This window comes from Rhineura floridana, chromosome 8, assembly GCF_030035675.1.
Source record: "Rhineura floridana isolate rRhiFlo1 chromosome 8, rRhiFlo1.hap2, whole genome shotgun sequence".
Classification (NCBI taxonomy): Eukaryota; Metazoa; Chordata; class Lepidosauria; order Squamata; family Rhineuridae; genus Rhineura; species Rhineura floridana.
In genome coordinates this window covers 72,212,835-72,236,693 of record NC_084487.1, presented here as the reverse complement: position 1 = coordinate 72,236,693, position 23,859 = coordinate 72,212,835, and the positions used below count along the sequence as shown (strand labels likewise).

At 41.6% G+C, this 23,859-nt stretch overlaps 1 protein-coding gene across 1 annotated transcript in view; it reads right to left on the bottom strand.

The window, feature by feature from the left end:
• Positions 1-22,083, bottom strand: part of PTPRR (protein tyrosine phosphatase receptor type R) — a 191,062-nt gene extending 168,979 nt beyond the window's left edge. The window contains exon 1 of the mRNA XM_061637817.1: positions 22,024-22,083. The gene's annotated coding sequence lies outside the window, so the exon portion shown is untranslated. The remainder of the gene's footprint in view (positions 1-22,023) is intronic.
• Positions 22,084-23,859: the final 1,776 nt, after the last annotated feature.

Here is a 23,859-nt window from a genome sequence, read left to right as displayed (position 1 = left end):
GATGTGGCTAACATAACTCAGGATTGTACATCTCTGGCTTCAGCCTATAATCCCAAAATGTCTTCTCAGAGTGTATAATATCTACACTACAAGCCTATATCAGTTGTATACCGCTTTAACTGTCAAGAATTGAAGAACTGGGCGGGGAAAAACCTGGGATGTGTAGTTTGGCATGGGTTCTGAGAACTCTCTATTTGATATCCCCATCACCCTTTGCAGAGCTACAGTTCCCAGGGTTTCCTGGGGAGAGACAATGACTCTCACGCCAGTTTAAATCTGTAGTACAGAGATGCTCCGTGCATGCAGAAGGAGGAATTCTAGAGAAAGAATGGTAGGAATGTTCTCAGCTCTTGGCCAAGGACTGGCACATGGAAAATGTTTATCAAGTATACTGGAGGCAGAAGAACTTTGAACTGATGTCAGTGTATCAGTACAAGATTGTCCTCTTACATTATGACACTGCAGAAAATTTAGTTATAGGATTGTCCTGGAAATATGCCTTTGTGTCTGGACCATTACAGATCTCACTGTCTTCAATAAAAGACCAAGTCCTGCATTTGTGCCTTAAGTCCATACTGTACAATCCACTTTGGTTACAGGACTGAGAGTGGACAGTCAAGCAATGCATCTTACAATTTATTTAGTTTTTATTCTAGATAGTGGTAGGGCAAGGGTTCAATCCTTATGTTCTGGAGTAAAAACAACATTGGCTAAGAAACGTTTACAGTCTTTGAAGTATTGTTTTTTTAATCATCAATCAAAATATGTTTCATAAGCACTTTCTGAGCCAGAGTCTACTCTTTGAAAATCTGAGCAACCCCACTGATGTAAAAGGGCTTGAATCAAAGGCAAATGAATAGGGTTGCCATATTGCCTGGATAGCCGGGTTTTACCCGGATTCTATGCATGCCACCTGGCGCCCGGCTAGCTCCTTACGTGCCCCGGTTTCTCAGCTTTAATGTAAAAAAAAAAAGTTTCTAGGTGGTCCGGTTCTCGAGAAATACATAAAAACGTCAGCCACCCCCCTCGACTGTTAAATCTTTCTTTAAACAGTACTGTACTATAGCACTTTGTAGCTTTAACCCCGCCCGTTCAGCATTGCAGCCAATCAGGGATTGTGTTTCAGTTTAATTGACCTCAGGCAGTGTCTAGAAAACAAAATGGTGGTTTCACCCCCCCCTCCCGTTTATCTGAAAATCTCATAAATTGGGTAAGTATATACATTTCAGTTTTTTTTCCTCTTGTGTGCAGGAGTCAGAGCTTGGGCAGTGTTTTGAAAACCTTCCCAATACTTGCTTTTTGTAAAAGCAATGCTAATCCCATATGCCCAAAGTAAATCCCATTTAATTCAATAGGATTTACTCTGAGTAGACATGTTATGAATGTGCTGAAAATCAATGGGACTTTGGAGTGAATGTAAAAAAGAATTATGTTTGTGTTCTAACTCTTTCTGTCTCCAGTCCAATTTTAAAGCAAGTAGGCAGGGCTTACTTAGGTATTACAGTTTTTATTCTGTAGGAAAGTAATACTGATTTTTTTAAAACTAATACTGATTTTTCTGCAATGACCAACTGGTTTGACAATAAACTATTATATGGGCTGTATGTATTTATACATCTGCAGTGGGTGTGCGTGTGCGTGTATGGAGTCTTTCCAACACCCCTGTGAGGTAGGGTTGGAAACCAATGCAGCTCACAAAAAGAAATAAAGCCATTTAAAATCCAATGACCATAAAACAAGTATAAACAGTTGCAAAACAGCGTAAAGTGGCATGATTCGGAATTTTGGGTTGTGTGAATGAAGTTGCTTATCACTTGAGGTTGCAGTTCTGTCCCTGTTTGAGTAAGCCCCACTGAATATGCTGGGACTTGCTTCTGAATAAATAAACTTAGGATTGCACTATAAATATCTTTACAGTTTGTGTAAATAATAAATATATTTGATAGTCATGCTTATATACATATTTCTTCATTTATCATATTTTTGGTTTTTGGTTAGGAATCCTGGTTGTGAGATGCTTAGTTTTTTGCCTTACTCATAGGAATCTTGTTGTGGTTGGTATGGTATTACATTTAGGAAAGTGTTACTGCCTTCTGTGTTTTTTTTTCCTGTTTGCATTTCACTTATCTTTAACCTCACTCTGTTACAGCCATAGAAGCAACAGCAGCATATGCAAGATAATTAACTCCCATTAGTGATAAGAACAAGAATTTATAATTATTATTTCAATTAAAACAAGAGGCTTATCAATACTTTGAAGAGGACCAGATATTTATTTTCTTTCTGAGCCCAGGACTGGGTCTTTCATGATGCCCGGGGAGCAGGAGAGTAGTCAATAAGACAGACATCCTGGCATTGGTAATCTAATTAGCAAGGTATGTGTGGGGTTGTTGCACACTTCCAGGCCCAGTTTCATTTTGAGTATGGAGGTGGAACCTGTGTAGATGTGGTTGAGAAATTTTGAGTTAAGCAAAGCTCTGCTTTTATAAAACCTAAGAAACATACAGATACTTTGAATGTCTGAGTGCCTGCACCAGTGGAATACTGGAGGAACTTGTAAAACTTGCTGCAACAGTATTTAGAACTGAGCATGTGGTGTGAAAGACTCCTATTCCTAACATTTTGGCTTGTTTTTCTCCACCCACCACATCTCTGAAATATATTGTATATGTTATGGTTAACCGTACTGCCGCCCTGACTTACTTTATGTTTGTCGCTATTTTGTGTTTTTATTATGTTTTTATATTGATTGTGTATTTTTATTGTTTTTACTATATTTGTAAGCTGTGCTGAGCTCTGTTTTTAACAGCAAAAGGGCAGGATATAAATTCTCTTAATCAATCAATAAATACTCCATAGTGTTGGAAACTAGAGTCTAGGCATTTAAGGCTGAAAATGTTGCTTAAAAAAAAAAGATTTCTCGCATCTTTCCCCAGTTTTTGGTGGTAATTCCTAGGCACAAAAACAAAACAACTGGACAATCCAAATATTAATATGCAAATATTTGCATAATATGCAAATAATATGCAAATAATTTGCATAATATGCAAATTAACCTGCCCGGATTTGTGGAACTGGAATATGGCAACCCTACAAATGAAGGGCTTTATGGGCTGGAATCAAAGGCAAATGAAGTCAGCGGGAAAAAACCCCTCTGTTTGATATTAGTGGTCTTTGGATCAGGTCTTACCTGTGAGATCAGAATTTGGCCCCAGAACTGCAACCCACACAACAATCTCCCAGTTCATGAAAAAAATTGACTAATAGCTGATTATTGCCTACACTTTTAAAAAAACAATACAAAACAAGCTTGTAATTGTTTGGCTTGCATTGAGCAAGCAGAGGGAATGGAAGCTGTTGAGACTTGCTGAATGCGATTCCTGTTTGTCATTATTAAGTGAATTAATAAAGCAACAGAGCAGAGTTTTGACTCTCTACACATCGGTCTATGCTGGTTTATGACAGTGACAGAAATGCAGAATTGCACTGAGATTCCATGAGCCTGCTAAGGGTGCTGCACACAAAGAAGCCTTTTATTCTGTCTCCAACCTTCTTTGGTGGCCAGTGAAATGTTGAACTATTGACCCTTTAGTTCTTGGGGCCCTGTCAATTGTCTGATCTTGCTGACCTCTTGAGCTGGCCATGCAGGGTGGTGGCGGCGGCATCCCACTTCTGTTCTATTTTCTAGGAACACCCAAATTGGTAAATTTGAGAGAAATCACTTCTGAATAACCATATAGAATTTGGGGAGTTCCTTTCTTCTGAGGTTTGTACACCACTCCAGCCTGGATTAAGAGCCAAACCAGACATAAAGCTAAACGCATCACTTGCTGATATGCCTTTTTCAAAAGTATTAGTCAGACAGCCCACTCACCCTTCAAATTTTAATGGGACTATGGGACACAGGGAAAGGGGTGTAATATTTTTCTTCCCTGCCAACACCCTCACCCTCCACTATAAGTTATGTTCGCTTCAAGAAGGAAGTTCTCTTTAGGTAAAATTAAATATTTGCCCATTTTAAGACCATATTTTATGCCAGAAGTGTTAGTCAATTTCAGGCAAGTTTTTGTACACTAGAAACACTTCAGGGCAGCTAGGGGGGGAAAGCAGGCAAATTTGTAACCCTAAAGGACAACTGAACATGTACACATCTGATCATTCACATATAATTACTTCAAGAATATTAGAGTTTCCTGATGTAGAGTGAATTGTGGCCTCGCTCTTCACTTTGGCAAGTGATGGACAAGGCTGAATAGAGCAGCGTTCAATAGCCAGAAAAAAGTTCAATAACCTGAGGGGGGGGGAAGGGATAGAAGGATGAATGGATGTGCTGAGGAAAACCTTGTGCAGTAATAGTACCTGAACTTTAAGTCTGATGTAAATATTAAGGAAGATGAAGTTCAGTGCCATAAAAAAAGACATGCTAAGATCAAAAATGTATTTATTGGATGCGCAAATAGCTTCCAAAAGGCCGAACTCAGATTTTGCAGATTGCTGCAGGAATCTGATCTGTGGGACAGTTCTGCAAGTGAGTGCTTTTCTAGTTGTGCTCAGGTAACATTTAAATCTGTGCTTCTGTAGAAAGAGAACCAGACAACAAGTTTAACACCTATGTCTGCAACCCAGACAAAACAAAGAGAACCCTGTAACTTTAAAAAATAAAATTCAAAATCACCTCAAGAGTGATTGACAATTATATGCATTTCAATATCCATTACAGGTTATGCCCAGGCTTGTAGTCTAGGCACCAAATGGGCAGGTGTTCACATCAAAGAAATCAGAGCTGTCATGTCAAGATAATTATACATAAGCATAACAATGCACTGACACCACCTCTGTAGCGACACTAGCCTCTGGAAACTCAGATAGGCCATTTCAACTAATATACCAGGTCTTTGAGCATCTACAAAAGGCCATCAGTTAATATTTATAATTTGCTTCCTGCAGAAATGGAATTCTTCTTCCAGACATGCAACAGCCTCTCCATTTGTTGCAAAAGTGGTAAGTTCTATTATTAGAACAGTAATAATTTTGAGTCAATGCAATGAAAACGCAGAGCCAACCAACACTGTTTCATTTTTTGCAATCCTTTGTTATATTCCCCGAGGTCACAAAGAGACTGATGTTTTCACCTCCCAGCTCAGGCCTGGCCAAAGGGAACAAACAGTGTCAGCACTAAGGGGCTTTTTCCCAACCATAACAAAACATCTTGGTAGTTCTGCTCATGCCCTTCTGTCATCTTAGAGCATGCAGTGAAAAGGGACACATGTTTTAAAGATGTTTTGTTTTAATATGTTTTTAAGGATGTTTTGTTGTAATATATTTTTAAAGTCCATTTTTATGATGTTTTAGAGTGTTTTGAGTGCTTTTGTTTGCCACCCTGGGAGGAAGGGTGGGATATAAATCTAACAAACAAATAAACCAACCGTCTGTATGATCATAGTGACATGGTGAGAGTATGGATCGATGAAATCATGTATTTTGCTTGAGGAGAAGGAGTGGGGAACTCAGCCCAAACGGCATCATTTCTGGGTAACCTGCTGAGGGCTACATGCAAGTGATGGGCGAGGCCAGTGGCAAAAGTAGGTGAAGCAACTAATGTAACTTTGGCCTTTGCATAGCAAGCTAGTTTTTACACACACTCCTCTGTATCTTTCATCCAGACAAGCAAGAGGCATTAGCAGTGTTTAAGGACACATTCTGGCCAAGCAAAAACATTTGGGGTACAAAGCAGGACCAGTGAGAGTTGTGGCCATAGAGAGGGCCATAGAGAGAGGCCTGAAGGGCCACATTCAGCTCTTGGGCCTATGGCCCCTCTATCCCTGGGGTAACTTCCCCAGGGAAGGACCACAGTGGCAAGGCATCTGCCTTGCATGAAGAAGGTCCTAGGTTCAACCTTTAGGTAGGGCAGGAAGAGACACCTGTATGAAATTTGAGAGAGTTTGTGCCAATCAGTATAAATAATAGTGAGCTAGCTAACCAAATGGTCTGACTCAGTGTAAGGTGGCTTCCTATGTTCCACTTGCAACTCAGTAAGCAACTTGTTTTTCATTCGGCTTACTCTCGGAAGCTTCACAGAATTAAATACAGCTGGACTCGAGGGTTGTGGTCAGGGTGAAGCAATCACACAATCCCTTCACCGTAAACCCAACTCAACCTACATTCCAACTGAGACAATTTGGTCATATCAATTATTCCTGTGTCCATTCTGTTCTGGGAAGACTAAAGTTCAGTGAATTATCATTTGTCATTTTAATGACAGGCTATTTAATTTTCATCCTGTAGTCACATTATTTTTTATTCCATGGCCAATATTTAAAACCACAACAGATTAAAATGTTCCTGTGTTTTGCATGATCCACAGATGAATGTGTGCACAGACGTATCCAAAGATTTCTGACAGGCTTGACAGCCCTCTGGAGGTAGGAGGAACGTGGGAGGCAGGGTTCAGTTTCATGCCTCATCACTGACAGACGGTAAGTGCTGCCAGAGTTAAATGCATTGACCATCAGCTAGGCTAGGAAATGTATTCACGGGCCTCCTCCAGCAGGAATCCCCACACATGCAGCTCCAGGCTTTCAATGGGGAGTGTTGGTTTATTTTAATCCCATGCAGCATTTTTGTGTCTGTGTGTGACATGGTTCATCTCCAGCTAGGCTGTCCACGCACAGCAGCCTGCTTCCAAAAGTGGGCCATTCTTGCTGTGTTGGGGTACCTCTCAGAAACCTATACAGCTCTGAGCAGTAACAAGTAAGCATATCCAACTAACCTAGTTTAACAGATGTTCTTCCTCACTATGCATTGAGTAAATCCAGGGAAATGGGGATTGGAATTGAAATTGCTTTCTTGCCTTTATTTTGCTTGAATAGTCATTTTTTATTTTATTTTGTATATTTCAGAATTTATAAATGACTCTACATTCAGAGAGAATACCGGAGTGGAGTGGAGAAATAAAATATAAAACATGATAGAAATCATAAACAGTATTACAAACTTAAAAACCAACAGCAGAAATGAAATGGACTAATTTAGGAAGGCTTGAGAGAAAAGAAAAGCTTTCAACAAACATCAAAAACATGAACCTAAACTATAATGATTGTCCTCTTAATTGAACCTGAATGCAAATCAAACTAAAATAAAAACTGGTTGGAATTCCTGAGTTCCATTATTCAGAACTATCCAAAACATCAGGCTTATCCGGATTCACCATGGACCTCCCATTATTCTCAAGTAAACTTATTCAGTTATCCATTTTGTCTGATACAGTCGTTATCAGAACGTTTTGGATGTCATCTAGGTGAGTTATTAACTTGCTGCTATGTGTTATTGATTTTATTATATTATTGTATTTTAATCCAGTTTTGTACACCACCCAGAGAGCTACTAGCTATGGGCGGTCTAGAAATGAAACGAAATAAATAAATAAAATAAAATAAATGAAGTTGTATAAACACCCAATAAGGGAAATCATACAACACCCGTAAACATGGAAAATGTTACCATTTGAAGCCTGATTGTTTTTCTTTTGGCTATAGGGATGTCCAGAGATGAACAACTACTACATACTCAACTAGAGATGAACAACCAGCTTATACTCCTAAGTTCCGTGTGTTCTCCAGCTTTGAGAACATCTTACTTTATTTTGCAGAACCTATCATGGTGACTTTGAACCACAAGAAAGAAAATGAAAAATGAGAACAAAATTCCAATTTGTTCTATTTTGCTCTAAAATAAAAAAAAGAGAATTTCCTACTTCCAATGAGTAAAACAATAAAGTCCTATTCATACAGTCATCAGATCTCATGATGGTGATGGGAAAACCCTGAGAGTATTGACTCCTTTTGTGATTAGACATTTCTATAGTCATTCTAACTGAGAGTGGGTTTCTTTCTTTTACTGCTGAAATCCAAAGAAGAGTTTTTGTCTTTAAAAAAGTATTATTTGCTATGACTTTCTGAAGGCAGACTGTCTCTTATCACCACTGTCCCTTTTCCTGATTCTTTTCCCAACGTATGTCTGATTTACCATTCAAACCTCTGCTTTACATATTTTTAACACCCTCTCTCTCCCCCCAACACAAAAAACTATACATATCAATAAAGTGTCATTGGATGTTCTGTACAGGCTTTGAATTGACCCAACATTCTACTTTCCACCTCTTCACAGCAGATGGTACTTCCTACTAAGGCAACAGGATGGCCCTTCTGTTACTCTGTTCAATGTACTTAATAACTAAGGGTGCAATCCAACTTGTATTTACACTGGGCTGAGGGGAGTTGGATGTGGCGGATCTCCAGCTGAGCCAATTGGGTCATGGCTTAGCCAAGCTACGCTGGTATAAGTCCCTCAGCCAAGCTGAGCTAGGACCCAGACGGTTCAGCCAAGTCCGGTGGCAGTGGAACCCGCATAGGTTGGTGTAAAGCCTGAAAAAGGGTTTGTTGGGGGTGTATCATGGGGGGCTGAGGTGAGGGGACTCTTGTTCGGAGCACTCCTGCAGGTCCCAATCCAGGCAAAAGTTACACTAGGAAAAAGTAGGTCTAAGAAAATAATTGCAATAGAAGTCAGTATCTCTGACAGGGGTATTTGGGAGAGCAGGCTTTTACTTTCTGGTCCCTGCATGCAGCTCCTGGGTGAGCTGGTGTTCAGCCAACTGGATGGCAACTGGATGCGGTGGAACTTTATGCAGGCTTCTCTTGCTCCAGTACAATTTATGCCAGCTTCCCCTGAGTTGGATTGCTCTGTAAGTATTAGTTGACAGTGGGAGGCAAATTTAACTGGTAAGAGTTCATGATGTTGTTCATCTTTTTGAGGATATTTTTGTCCTAGTATGCTATTGAACTAAGGAAAAAAAGGAAAACATTAAAGGTGTAATTTCTTCCTAATAAGGAATGCTAATTTTTATTTTTGAAACTGCTAGTTTCTATGCCCTTCCTTCAATATTGCAACAAGGCACATACTGAGGTCCTGACCACATGCAGACATATTTAATTAATTTGATTAATCATATAAAAAGCAAGTGAAAAAACCAAAAAAACTAAAACAGTTAATTAGTTAACCTCTTAAGAGCTGTACTAGTAATGGCTACAATTTTAACTGTGCATGTAATTTTGATTTTAAACAAACTTCCACACATATAAAAGCATGCATTGATGGCCAACTTCTTTAGCCCTGTCATTGTACAAAGTGTGTTACAATATTTATCTCATGTGCAGCATGATCCTAAGCATGTTTCCTCAGGAACAAGCCCTGCTGAGTTCAATTAGCAAGTATAGAAGGGCTGTAGGCTCCAGAGCTTGGAAAAGTTACTTTTTTGAACTACAACTCCCATCAGCCCCGGCCAGCAAGGCCACTGGATTGGGCTGATGGGAGTTGTAGTTCAAAAAAGTAACTTTTCCAAGCTCTGCCTGTAGCTCAGTGATAGACCATCTGCCTCTCATGCAGAAGGTCCCAAGCTCAATCTCCTGCATCTCTGTCTCCAGGTAGGGCTGGATGAGACTTCTGCCTAAAAACCTGGAGAGCTGCTGCCAGTCAGTGCAAGCAATACTGAGCTAGATGGACCAAGGGTCTGACCCAGTATAAGGCAGCTTCCTATATTCCTAAGGTTGCATCAGATTGCATCCATAATCTCACACAGATCCTGCAAGGAAGATCATTATTGCTCCCACTAACAGACAGAGAAGACTAACATTCCAAGCTCATCCTGTCCTGTTGTGGATCTAGATTCCCATGTCCAAGACCTTCTGTCACAGCCAAAGTTTCCCCATCCCTTATGTAAGGCCAATACCCTACTCTAGTGTACCAGCCCCACAGGGACATGTTCTCTGCATCATCCCAGTGCTGCACTACTTCCAATTGCGCTGCCACCAGAATAAGCAATTTTTTATAAGGCTGAGACATCATTGCCACATCTCATAATATATTCAGTAAGGCCAGGACTGGATCAGGTTCAATAATATTGTACTACTGCCATTTTTATTTTTAAAAGCATGCATGCAGTGATGAGTATCATTATCATATCACCTACCACTGTGGTTAAAGACAGGAATGGGAAACCTGCGGCTCTCAAGATGTTGTTGGACTAGAACTCCCATCATCCCTGACCGTGCTGACTGGACCTTATGGGAGTTGGAGTTCAACAACATGTGGAAGGCTTGAGGTATTTGTTTATCTACTGTTTATCTACTGTGCTTATATTCAGCCCCAAAGAGGGGTTGTTTGGCAGCTCACAATCAAAACAATCAATTAAAGTAACTGTCACGAGTAGTAAAATATAAGGAGCAGAACACTGAAAACAGAGGTAGTTCTTAAAACCATAGAAACCCACAGCCAGGGAGGGTAAAAATACAAATAGTAACTATAAGACCCAGATAAATATAAAGATCTTCACTTGGTAACAAAAAGATAAACAACCATCCTGGTGCCAGCAGGGTCACTTTGGGGAAGTTATTCTAAAGACTACTTAGAATTACTTCTACTTGTATTATTTTATCTGCCTGTAGTTGAAGACAGAGGAAACAATACAAAGCTACGCAGACGCTCATGTCCTTAAAAAGCAGTAAGACCATTTTGTCTGGGTGCAGTTTGAAAGGAACCTGCACCTAGCTGTACACCTCTTTATTTTTCCATTCATTTTTTATCATATTGACTCCATGTGCACACCAGCGGACCGAGCAGGGTGATGATGACCGTTCTGAAATCAACAAGACAGCCGACTCTTTTCTCTCTTCTCCCCTCCTTTCCCCCTCCTCCCTTGCAGTTACTCGCTTGTGTCATTTGAATGTCCCTCGATCTCACTTTTAAGTGAAAGGAGAAGAGCAATGCTCTGTTGCGGTTATAGCTTATGGCTAGATGCTCTCTTCTCTAAAGGTTTCACAGTAAAAAAGATGGCAGCTGAGGAGGTGAGACGGTTTTAGAGTTTCCAAGGGAAATAGAAAGCAAACAGGAGCCTCCAAGAGAGAACTGGTGTGCAGGTAGAAAGGATGGAAAGATCTGTCAGTTTCGGTTCGCTCAGTTTCTCCTTTTTCCAATCTTAAATTCAGTTCTCCACATTTCTGCGGCAATTTGCAATTTTTTATTTAAAAGCCTCATGAAAATTCTCCAGCATTCTAATGCAAATTTCTCCTTATAAACACATTTTTCTGGCAGTTTTGACTGACCCATTTTTGCAAGCAATTTCTTATCATATAATGCATCTGTATATGTTGTTTACACTCAGATATTCATTTTTATGCACACTTTCCCCTTATATGTGCATTTTTGCACACATTGGTTGAGCGAACTGTCTTGCAAAATTTGATCAAGTGCAAATCTGGAAGGGTGGGTGTGTTTCAGGTCTCACTTTGTTACAGAAAAGGCAAATCTGATAGATTTGGCTTGAAATGCAAACTGAATCAAATTTCTTGCTCATCACTAGAAGACAGCCATTGTCCCCCCTCCCCCATGGCTCCCCCTGCCCCCTTCCTGATTGATGGGAGCTGTGCGGCAAGTGGGAGGCACCTCTAGCCCCAGTCTCTTTTCTCCCACTTTCTTCTTCTTTCCTCAGTGCTCGGAGGAAGCCGCTTGCCTCCCACCTCTAGCCAAGCAGTTTGAACTCCATGTGAAGCTGCTTTAAAAGGAAATGCATCCGATCTCTAAAATCCCAGATTTTTAGTAAAAAGGGGTGGAGTTTTACTGATGTGTGTCTCCGGATTCACAATACAAAGGTGGAGATGCATTGGAACCAGCATAACTGCAAGTGTGTTTCTACCTCAAGAGATAAGCAGTGTGTTCTAAACCTAGGAAAAAGAAACCAAATGCACAGTTATAAGATGGGGGATACTTGGCTCAGCAATACTACATGCGAAAAGGGTCTTGGGATTGTTGTTGATCACAAGCTTAATATGAGCCAACAGTGTGATGTGGCTGCAAAAAAGGCAAATACTATTTTAGGCTGCATTAACAGAAGCATAGTTTCCAAATTGTGTGACGTATTGGTTCCCCTCTATTCGACACTGGTTAGGCCTCATCTTGAGTACTGCATCCAGTTCTGGACACCGCACACTAAGAAGGATGCAGTCAAATTGGAACAAGTTCAGAGAAGAGCAACAAGGATGATCAGAGGAGGACTAGAAACAAAGCCCTATGAGCAGAGACTGAAATAATTGGGCATGTTTAACCATGAGAAGAGAAGACTGAGGGGAGATACTTCAAGTATTTGAAAGGTTGCCACACAGAAGAGGGCCAGGATCTCTTCTTGATCATCCCAGAGTGCACGACACGGAATAATGGGCTCAAGTTGCAGGAAGCCAGATTTCAAATGAACATCAGGAACAACTTCCTAACTGTTAGAGCGATACAACAATGGAACCAATTACCTAGGGAGGTGGTGGTCTCTCCAACACTGGAAGCCTTCAAGAGGCAGCTGAACAGCCACCTCTTTGGTATGCTTTAAGTTGGATTCCTGCATTGAGCAGGAGGTTGGACTCGATGGCTTTATAGGCCCCTTCCAACTCTACGATTCTATGATTCTCTCCATCTCAAACCCCATAACCAAATGCACACATCTGATTCCATGGACAGCTCTGCCAAAAACTGTTCAGACAAATAGCTTGCTTTAATTACATCTCCATACCCAATTGAACAAACCAAAGCACAGAACATATTTACCAAAAGTAAGCTTTCAAACGATGCTCAGGGTCCAACTGAATATAGAGCCATCTGGAGCCAGCATCCCTTGCATTTGTAATATCTACTTAACAAATTCATCTCAGATGACTGGGGAGGTCACATGCCAGGAACAACAGACTGATTGCCTGTATTTTTTTCTAAATCCATTGCCTCCATAACAAAGCTGTCCCTTGATTTGTCATATTAAAAAGGCATTTAAAACAAACATTGTGGTAGAATGAGATACTGCTCAATACAGTTTTCAGCAAAAAACTGACAGAAGCTGCTGGGAATGAATAACTTATATGTGCCTAACTCATGACCAAAGCAGCATTTTAGGGCTCGGAACCAAACAGGGCTTAGCTTAGCTCCCCACTTCTGACTACAGAGATGCATTTCATGATCAACTTATAAGTGAAGTGGAAATCTGATATTGTGGACAATTGGATTTCTGCGGTACACTCATGTGAATTAAGAGCTGATGGATTGGTCCCTAATGCATTCACTATTCTGACTCACTCATACACAGATTATTGATTTATTTAATATTGTGTAAAACTTGGACATTTTCCAGAAGGTCTCTTTTGGTATTAGCCCTGAGTCTCCATTGAAAACAATGGACAATCTCACTTCCCAAGGAATGAGCTTCAGAATCTGATTTCCATGCATCTTAGGCTGTGTTCACATGAACAAGCGTATATACAGTATTAGATATTCTGGAGGGCCTACTTTACTTCTGAATTGACCATATTTGGTTTTGCATAGAAATTGATTTCTCACTTGTTCTTCACAAGGCAGATGGTGTTAACCGAAATCATATGAAGATATTTGAAGGCCCACCTTCTCCTATATGTGCCTTCCTATTAGGAACTTAAAAGCTGTCTTCTGCTGACTCAGACCATTGGCTCATCTGCTTCAGTGCTGTCCACAATGACTGGCAGCAGCTCTCTAGCATTTCAGATAGGGGACATTCCCAGCCATACCTGGAGATGTTGGGGACTGGCTTTCTGCATGTAAAGCAGATGCTCACTGAGTGATGGCCTTTCCTTTTAAACTGTGCCAATATATCATATTTTTCTGCTCTTGTTCTCTCTCATTCACACATGTCATCTTCAGAAACCGTGCCCCATGTGCTCCCAGCATCTGATGTGTGGTGTGTGGCTACATAGAACGAGGGCTTTCCAGGAATGGCAGAGCTTGGAAAAGTTACTTTTTTGAACTACAACTCCCATCAGCCCTAGCCAGCATGGCCACTGGATTGGGCTGATGGGAGTTATAGTTCAAAAAAGTAACTTTTCCAAGCTCCGAATGGTACCTAGAATGCAGAACCACCCACCACCACTGATGGAAGTTCTCTTAGACTCATATTGGTGTTCAGATAACATTTAAAAATCAGTTGTTTCAGAGGGCATTGGGAATAAACTGATAATTAAAGTTAGTCTTCTAGATTTCTTGTAGTCTACTGTTGCATGTGGTGATTGTATTGTTTTTATTTTATTATTTATTTATTAGATTTATGCCCCACCCTTCCTCCCAGGAGGAGCCCAGGGCAGCATTATACTGCATAGGAAATTCATGTTTTTATAGATATTTACCTTATGTTTCACTGGTTGTGTTTTATATTGTTCTTAATCCCTTGGGGATCTTGGTAGATGAAAAAGGTGGGGTACAAATATTTTAAAAGAAATCTCCCAAAGTATTCCTCTGGTCTTCTTTCTCAGAAGAACCAGTCATTATGGTGGACAAAGGCATTTTAGATAGGGATAGATGTGAACAAATTCAAGTGAACAAATAGTCCATGAGTACAGATATATCCCCATCATTAAAAAGAAGGCCAGATTCATGCTTTTCATGACTACAGGAAGTTCAATGGGAGAGAAAAAAAAGATTTATTAATAAAATGTCAGCATCTCACACCTAGGCCTCCAAAGTGCCCAAGAAAAGGTTATACTCGAAGGCTAGCCCTATCTGGCCCTATAGCCTTTTTTGGCATACATTTGGCATACACTGGCATCACTATGCATACATTCTTGAAGATATGGGATGCTGTGGAGGTGTATTCAGCAGCATTCATGGACAGTGATGCAGTTTAGCCCCCTGCCAATACATTGGGGAAATATCCAAGAGAAGCAAAAGACTACCTTTCTTGGCCTTCACACCACTCTGGGTTAGCTCATCACTATTCTCATCTTACAGATAATGACTTGCTTGAGGTCAGGCTAAGATCTGTGGCATGTGTGAAACTGGAACCCAGGCTTCCTATGTTCCAAGCTTACAGTGGTGCTGACAGGTATGGTGTGAAGACTCGTTAAGCCAGCACCTTGCTGAAGCTAATAAGGTCTGGGTCCAATCAGTGCCTAGGTGGGTGACTAGGCCAGGGAACCTTGGGTTTCATGATAGAAGAAAGGAGAGCTATAAATGTCAGGTGATAAATACAGGTCACTTGCATGGCGAAGTGCTCATTTGATTGTTTTGCCACATGTACAAAGCCAAATTTCAATATGCCACTGCTTGTATTTTCAGCAGGGGTATGGTAGGGGGCATGCTTAAATATAGCTATGCTTTGACATTTTTATTATGCAACCACTTCACCACATTTCTAAAGTAAGAGTAAATATTTTCAGACCACATATTACCAAGATCAGAATCTTCCCCACCAATATTATTTCATCATACATATTGCAAGGTATTTTTCACTGTAATAATATTAGAATTGCTAGATGCAGAACTACCAAGATAATTTCTCCCCAACTAGTTTCTTCTGAAACCAAAAAATAACTTTGTAATATGTCTGCTGAGCTTTCATAAAGAAAAAAAAGGTTATGGTCTCCATTCTCCTAGCAGAGATTCTGTCCTAATAAAATTTCAGCAGGGAACCTTCCGTAGCAGAACAAATTTAAGGGATAATAGCTGGAAAGATTTCAAAGCAGAATTTGTGATGCTCATTCTAAATATCCTTTTCATATGCATAGTAGACTTACATAGTACACAGTAGCTCAATTCCTTTATTCCACAGTAAAATAATTCTACAGTAGGAAAGTACATTGTTGTATAATGTGGTCGGATGACATTGACAGTCCACCTCCATGGTGACAAGCTCTTCTTTTGAGATAATGCATTTTATTATTCTCTGCTTCATTTTAAGGCTGAGTTTCTGGGAAGGTGGCTGCTGAGCATCTAAGGACAGTGCACTTAATGATTTTGTTTTAAAGGGAAGTCTTTTTTAAAAAATCTTTCTGCACCAATTTCTTTTTAAAAAAATACACTCCCCCCCCCCAAAAGCACAGCTGCCAGGCACCCGGTAGGTAGCCTCCCTGCATTTAAGAAAAGCTCAGCCTAGGACATCATAGGGCTTTTAGGAAGCACAGTCATCTGAGGACGGGCCATAGCCCAGCGGCAGAGAATCTGCTTCTCATGCAAAAGGTCCCAGGTTCAATCCCAGGCACTGATTCCCAGGAAAAGACTTGTGTCTGAAATCCTGAAGAGCTGCTGTCAGTCAGTGTAGACCAGTGTTTCTCAACCGGTGTGCCTCCAGATGTTGTTGGACCACAACTCCCATCAGCCTCAGCCAGCATTGCCAATGGTCAGGAAAGATGGGAATTGTGGTCCAACAACATCTGGAGGCACACCAGTTGAGAAACACTGGTGTAGATAATACTGAGCTAGATAGACCAATGGTCTGACTCCATATAAGGCAGCTTCCTTTGTTCCGGGGTGCAGGCCATTGGAGAGACTATTTTTAGAATGAGAGAACACTCATAACCCCCTTTTTACCAAGTCAAAACTAAGGTAAGCCCTGTATCCCACCCATGAAAATGTCACAGAAATTCCCCCTCCCCTTTCATAATTTTCAAATGCAATTTCTTTTCTTGTTAATTGATGGAGAATGGTAAAAAAAAAGGAGAATTTTTCGGCATGACATTATTACTGATAGCATAAAGGTAACCAGATATATTTTAGAGGTTTACTGGAGATCAACTTATTCAATCTTCTTCTTGTGATGACTGCATTCAAATGGGGGACAGAGTGGTTTGACTCCTTGGGATGCTGAGTAAACACTGAAAACTTTCCCCAGTTGCTCAAACTTGCACAAGATTCAGTAAAGCAGATAGTTAGATGTGCACAATAGATGTGATTCATTGGCTACAATCCAACAGAGTTAGGCAGCTTATGCCCATTCATTTCAGTGGTCTTAAGTCCTCTTAACTGTGCTGGATTGCAGTCATCTTCTTTAAATAAGTATTCTAATGTAAGCAAATACTCTAATGTGGATGTTTTGGCATTGTGGGATGTTATTTTTATTTTGCCAGACATTGTCAGTGCATGCCTTTCACTTATACAGGGCATCCTCTACACCTGAACAATGTGTGTTTTAAGGGCATAGTCAATTGTTTCTTTGAAATCCAAAACACACTCACTTTGTGTTGATGAGCTTCCTGATACTGATGTTGCAACAAACCAACAATAGAATTCTTGGATCTCTCCATGCAACAAAAGATGAATCAGCCTTCTGGCCAATGGCATTGTAGAGTTCATCTAACCATAGTCTAAAAACCTATTTCCCCCCCTAACAGTGTATGCTGTGGATTTTATTAATATGTTGGTTATCATTAATGCCACACTGAAATGTACTGTTCCTTTGTACTGTTCCTTTGTACTGTGAACTTTGGGTGGGAGCCATATTGAAAAGCTGAGTAGTTTCAGGCACAGCTCACAGAGAGGACATAATTTAAGACCCACAGCAGCACTAAATGCAATGCATTTTACAACACCTACAGATGGGTACATGACACAAAACCACTATTTATTATTCATAACTGTACATAAGAACATAAGAAGAGCCTGCTGGATCAGGCCAGTGGCCCATCTAGTCCAGCATCCTGTTCTCACAGTGGCCAACCAGGTGCCTGGGGGAAGCCCGCAAGCAGGACCCGAGTAGACCGTGATTAGATGAATTTCACAGTGTTGTTGGCCGGAAGACCAATTCCTCTTTTGTCATATGGGACAGATCCAGCAATCATGCTGTTAGATTTATTACAAAAACAGTATCAGGAAGCTCATCATACAAAAAGCTATGTTTCAGGGTGGCTCAATTTTAGACAGTATGTGGGGACTCTCATGACTGAACATTACTCCATTTTTTAAAATCCCCTAACTTTAAAAAGTATTATGTCATAAAGAAAGCTAGGCTACAACTCTCCCTGACACCTAGTTTTCTATGTGCAAGTTTTTGTTTTTTTAATGGAGAAGAATTGAGTTGTGTGAGAGCCTCCAACTGCAGATTCTCTGAAGCAGTACAGCTGCCCTAGACACAGGTTTATGTCCTCAGTGAGAACTAATAGATTGTGATCCTAAACCCATTTATTTGAAATTTACATCAACAAAATGTGCTTCGTATCACACCCGAAGGTAAGGCCGCATTCCTAAGCATACTTATGCATGACTAAGTCCCAGTGAAATCACAGGACTGCATTTCAATGGGAGTGAGCTGCACAGATCCTAATGGATGTTCACTTGTTACACCTACACACAGACATTCTACATGTGTAGGTGGGACTGCTCATGAGAGAGGTAGGACTGCCCAAGAGACACATCCCTAATACCCCCGTGTCAATGTATTTAGCAGACCACTAGAAAGGAAAGCCTATGTGCCTATTTGCATAGGCTCTCCACGTGATTGGAAACCTCATACCTGCAAGGTTCCAGATTGAGTGGAGAGCCTACATGTGCACAGCTGAACACACACAGGCTCTCCTTCCCATGGTCCACTGAATGCACAGGCATTGGGAGGACAGAGAGCATGCTAATGTTGGGAGCAGAGCCAGTTGTAATTACATAGTCATGCAATGTCAACCCTGCCCTCTTCTTGGTTGAACGTCACAGGTCTTATTCTAAAGATTAGCCTCCAAGATGGCCTCCAAAGTATTTTTTTTAGCTACTAAAATTTATTAAAAATAAACACATGTAGATATGCAACTTGAAAATGGCAACTGTAAATATATTCTGATATATTGATTCTCAAGTGCTGCATGAAACTAGCAGGAGTAAAAGAAGGTACACCATACCAGCATAGTAGCATGGATAGACAGATGAATTAAGCTGCAGTTTTATAAGAGTAACTCTCATTGAACTCAACAGTATTTATTCTACGTAGGCATGCAAGAGTGGCACACTTAAACACCTGAGTTTTATGCAACAAGGAAACGTGTAATGAAGTTATCAACAGATGTGGCAGGCTGGGGGTGGGCTCCCTCATTCCAAATCAGTGCAAGCCTATTATTAGTGATGCATTGAATCCACAAGAATTTTCTTCCTTAGATTGTTCAAAACAAACCCCTTGGGTACTTAACATCTTTCCCCACACCACCAAGTTGTAGCCATATACGATCACTCAGACAAACCAAGAGTGAAGCTTATGAAGAGCTGTAGTGTAGTGGCAAATTCAGAAGTGCAGGGTCCCTTCATAATTGTCACAGCCACGCCCCCTTCTAAGATTATACAGCCTTCTAAGATTATAAAATTATCTGGCCAGGCTTGAATACTGCTTTCTGCTTCTCTATCACTGCCGCTATTTGACTGTCAGAGATATGGCTTGAATTACTGAATTTAGTGTCTACATTATCTCCTGCTGCTACCAAACTGCTTGATGATGGAGATGGGATGCTATCCTCAGGATTCACTGTCTCTTCTGCAGTTACAGAATTCTCAGTCTCTACTACTTGTCTTGGCTTTTTAAAAGAAGGAACTAATCAAGGCTTGCTTGCAATTGACACTCATTGGGCCTGTGTAACTGTCTCAGAAAGCCCTCCAGCAATAAAGAAAAATACAAACTTTTATTAAATTGCTAGGTGCACAGGGTTCCCACACACACTCTGGGGGCTTTTTTGCTGCTGCATTAAGACAAGGCCTGTTTTTTTCTTCCTAATGAAGGAATTCACACCCTCTAAGCAGGCCAAGCACTCATTTTGCATAGAAATTTGTAACCTTTTGAACTTTACCACCTTCTAGGAAGGGATTTTTCCACCCCTTCTACTATCTCTAAGTGTCACCCCCTCCTCTTTCCAATATACCTAGAATGTTAGAAAAAGAGAGGTTTTAGCTGATTCAGGCAGGGTTTTTTTTAGCATCATCATGCTGTAAGGTAAATTCTTTTGTTGAATTTCCCTTATTGGCTGCCATACTAAGGGCAGAGACACATTTACTGCTGTGCTAGTTCCAATGTGTCTCCACCTCTTAAAACGGGGGCACACGACACTAGTTGAACTCTGCCCCTTTTTACTATAAAACCTGATCAGATCAGCTTGTGCATTTTTTAAAAAAAATCCGCTTCAGACAGATTTAGCAACTGATTGGTAGATCAACCTGTTGCCCCTCCAGGTGTAGCCAACTGAAACATTTTGCTGTAGGCTCAAGCAGAGACAGTGATCAGCCCAACACTTTGCTGTGGGCGGTCCTGAAGGATCTGAAGTCAGCAAGGGGAAAGGGAGGTGTGTCCAGCTGAGAGCAGAGTCACTTCAAAACACAGCCAGAAAAACCATATATAATCATTAAAAGCTGAAACACCATCTCACTCACTCACCCCTCCAAAAAAACATTTTTCTTCCTCTTCCTCCTCCTCCTCCCTGGTCTCCTGGCTTTGGGCTGGAACAAAACCATACATCTTCCCCTCTAATTTTTTTTCTTTTTTGCAGCTGGGCTGAGAATGAGATCCTTGTTAATACCTTCTACCACAAAAATAGACATCCTTAGGATCCAATGAAAGGGGAGTATATTAGCTACTGAGAAGAATCTTCTCAGTGTCTGACTCACCTCCTTTCACTATGATTGGCTCTGATCAGCAAAAAATGACAAGGAAGCACATTAGGAAACTCTTCTTGGTGGCTAACACACTCTCCTTTCATGCTGATTGGCTGGTAGGATGCTGGCGATATAGGGACCCTGCTGGGACCTGGCTCCAAAAATGTAGGGGGTTCAAGGCTCCCCCAAGGCCTGGAAGACTAGTCCCCTGATGAAGACAGGACATCTGTTTCCACTGCAGAACTTAACAGCATTGTTTGCTGAAATGAGGAGATGCTGTAATTCTATTAAAAAAGAAGTGCCTTTCAATACAGCCTTAGCCATGTAATTTCTTTCTGTTTAAACGGAGGCAACTGCAGGTTAAGTGGAGAGGCAAGGGGATCAGGAAGAGAAGACGACGGTGATCTTGTTTAAACCATCTCTCTCTCTCTCTCTCTCTCTCTGCAGAAATACAAGCAAATAATAGCTAGACTAAAAGTGACGGCAAGATTGAAAATGTTTATTCACGCGGGGATGGAGGTTGCAATGCTTTAGTTGCAGGGTTTTCTGAAAGCAGCAAAGGTTTTGCTGGGTAAGCAGAGAGGGGATTTATTATCCCAGCTACAGGGCTACTGCATGGGAGACAGCTGTCGCAGCCGGATTTCATTTTTCCTAAAATGCTATTCCCACAACCGAGCACACATTTAAAATGCAGCCTCCATCACGCCACAATAATGACTTGTGCGATTTCCTACACAAATCAGAAAACGCGCCCACAAATACCACCACCCCCGATCTATATTACCTGGCAGGGCAACAGCTGAGCTTTTGCATGCGGTGTTATTTTGAATTACCGTATTTCATTTTAACAGAGCTCAGGGAGCAGGTTCGTGATATTACAGGTTTGGAATTATCTCCCCAACAACAGTTGCTCTGCCCGGTGCTTTGCATTTCTAGCTATTCCGGCTGCTGCTGACCCTGGTGCTGAAACCTGAAAACATGTCCACAGACAGACACACGCATAACCCAGAAGGCAGCCCCCCTCTCTCCTAACTGTACTGTATTGACAGAAGCCTTTTTACCAAATAAAGAGGGATCTCAAGCTTTCGGAAGGCAAAAGAGAATCAGCTCTGTGCTTCTGGGGAAAGCTATAACTGATTTGATTAAAAGGAGCCAGGCAAAGTCAGCGCAGCTTACAGCAGAGCCAAGACACATCGCCAGAGCCGCAAAACAGATGGGCTGCATCTATGAAGTTAACCGCTATTTCTCCAAATCTATCCACCAAAAAGCACGTGCTAAAAGGGAGGGGAGAGAAAGTCCTTAGCTGATCCAACACCTATTTGCTCCTTTCCCAGCGAAAAGCCTCCTGCAACGCATTTATAGAGTCAACACGCCGAGGATACCACCCCGCCATCACCGAAGGAGGTGAGCGATTACCACACAACAGGCGCTTTCATATATCACATTAAGGTACCCCCTTCTCCTTTCCCTCACTCTCAACGTGATCAGAAACACCTTTTCAAATCCCGCCGCCGCCGCCGCCAGAGGCTCCGCTGCTATCCAAGTATGGCCAGTTATCTCTGCCCCCCTCCCCCGTTTTACCTGCAGCCTGGAGATGAAGTAAGAGGCTCACGAGGGGAAGGCAGGCTGCTGTCCTCCACATGATGCGCGTTCCTGCGATTGGGAGAGCGTCGATCTCTACCTCTCTCTAGCCCTGTTCAGGTTTTTGCTTCCCCTCAGGTTTTCCTCCTTCCTGGTTAATGAGCATGCTTGGGGAAAGCACGCATGTGCAACAGCGACAAGGGAAACGTTCGGCCGACAGCGTTTGCTACCGGCGGAAGGGCGGTACTGGGGGGCGGATGGACAGGCATCGCCTAGGGATGGAAGAGCAGTGAGGATGGAGGAGAGGGAGAATGACTATAAAGAGGCTGGAGGGGGAAGCAGCAGTAATAGAAAAGCTTAGGGACCATCTCTCCCCTTCAGTTGTCACAGCTGGGTCTTCCCACGCACACACACCCCTCCATCACCACCACCACGCACACGCATACCGAGATCCACGAACAGTTCCATTCTTTAGAGTTGCTCAGGCAATGGCCATCATAGAATTGTAGAGTTGGAAGGGGACTATAAGGCCATCCAGGCCAACCCCCTGCTCGATGCAGGAATCCAGCTTAAAGCATACCTGACAGGTGGCTGTCCAGCTGCCTGTTGAAGGCCTCCAATGTTGGAGAGTCCTCCCTAAGTAATTGTCACCATTGTCATACCGCTCTAGCAGTTAGCAAATGTTTCCTGATGTTCAGCTGAAATCTGCCTTCCTGTAACTTGAGCCCATCATTCTGTGTCCTGCACTCTGGGATGATCAAGAAGAGATCCTGGCCCTCCTCTGTGTGACAACCTTTCAAGTACTTGAACAGTGCTATCATATGTTGCCTGGGTCTTTTCTTCTCCAGGCTAAACATGCCCAGTTCTTTCACTCTCTCATAGGTCTTTGTTTCCAGTCCCCTGATCATCCTTGTTGCTCTCCTCTGAACCCATTCCAGTGTCTCCATCTTTCTTAAAATGAGGTGTCCAGATCTGGTCCCAGTACTCAAGATGAGACCTAACCATTGCTGAATAGAGGGGAACTAATACTTCATGCAATTTGGAAACTATACTTTTGTTAATGCAGCCTAATATAGCATTTGCCTTTTTTGCAGCAGCATTGCACTGTTGGCTCATATTCAGTTTGAGATCAACAACAATCCCAAGACCCTTCTCGCATGTAGTATTGCTGAGCCACGTATCCCCCATTTTATAACTCTGCATTTGGTTTTTCCCACCCTAAGTGTAGAACTTTGCACTTATCCCTGTTAAATTTCATTTTGTTGTTTTCAGCCCAATGCTCCAGCCTATCAAGATCCCTTTGAATTTTGTTTCTGTCTTCCAAGGTATTAGCTATCTCTCCCAATTTTGTATCATCTGCAAATTTGATAAGCATTCCCTGCATGTCCTCATCCAAGTCATTAATAAAAATGTTGAAGAGCACTGGGCCCAGGACTGAGCCCTGCAATACCCTGCTCGTTATCTCCCCCCAGTTTGAGAAGGAATCATTGATAAGCACTCTTTGAGTATGATTCTGGAGGCAGCTGTGGATCCACCTGATAGTTGTTCTATCCAGCCCATATTCAGCTATCTTGATCAGAATATCATGTGGCACTTTGTCAAAAGCTTTGCTGAAGTCGAGATATATTTTTCCCACAATCTACCAGGGAGGTTACCCACTGAAAAAATGACATAAGATTAGTCTGGCAAGATTTGTTCTTGATAAATCCATGTTGGCTTCTAGTAATCATATTGCCTTCTGGTAAACAGTCATGAACTGTTTTCAAGGTATTTACAGATTGACCACTTTATAATCTGCTCCAGAGTTTTCTCAGGGATTGATGTCAGACTGACTGG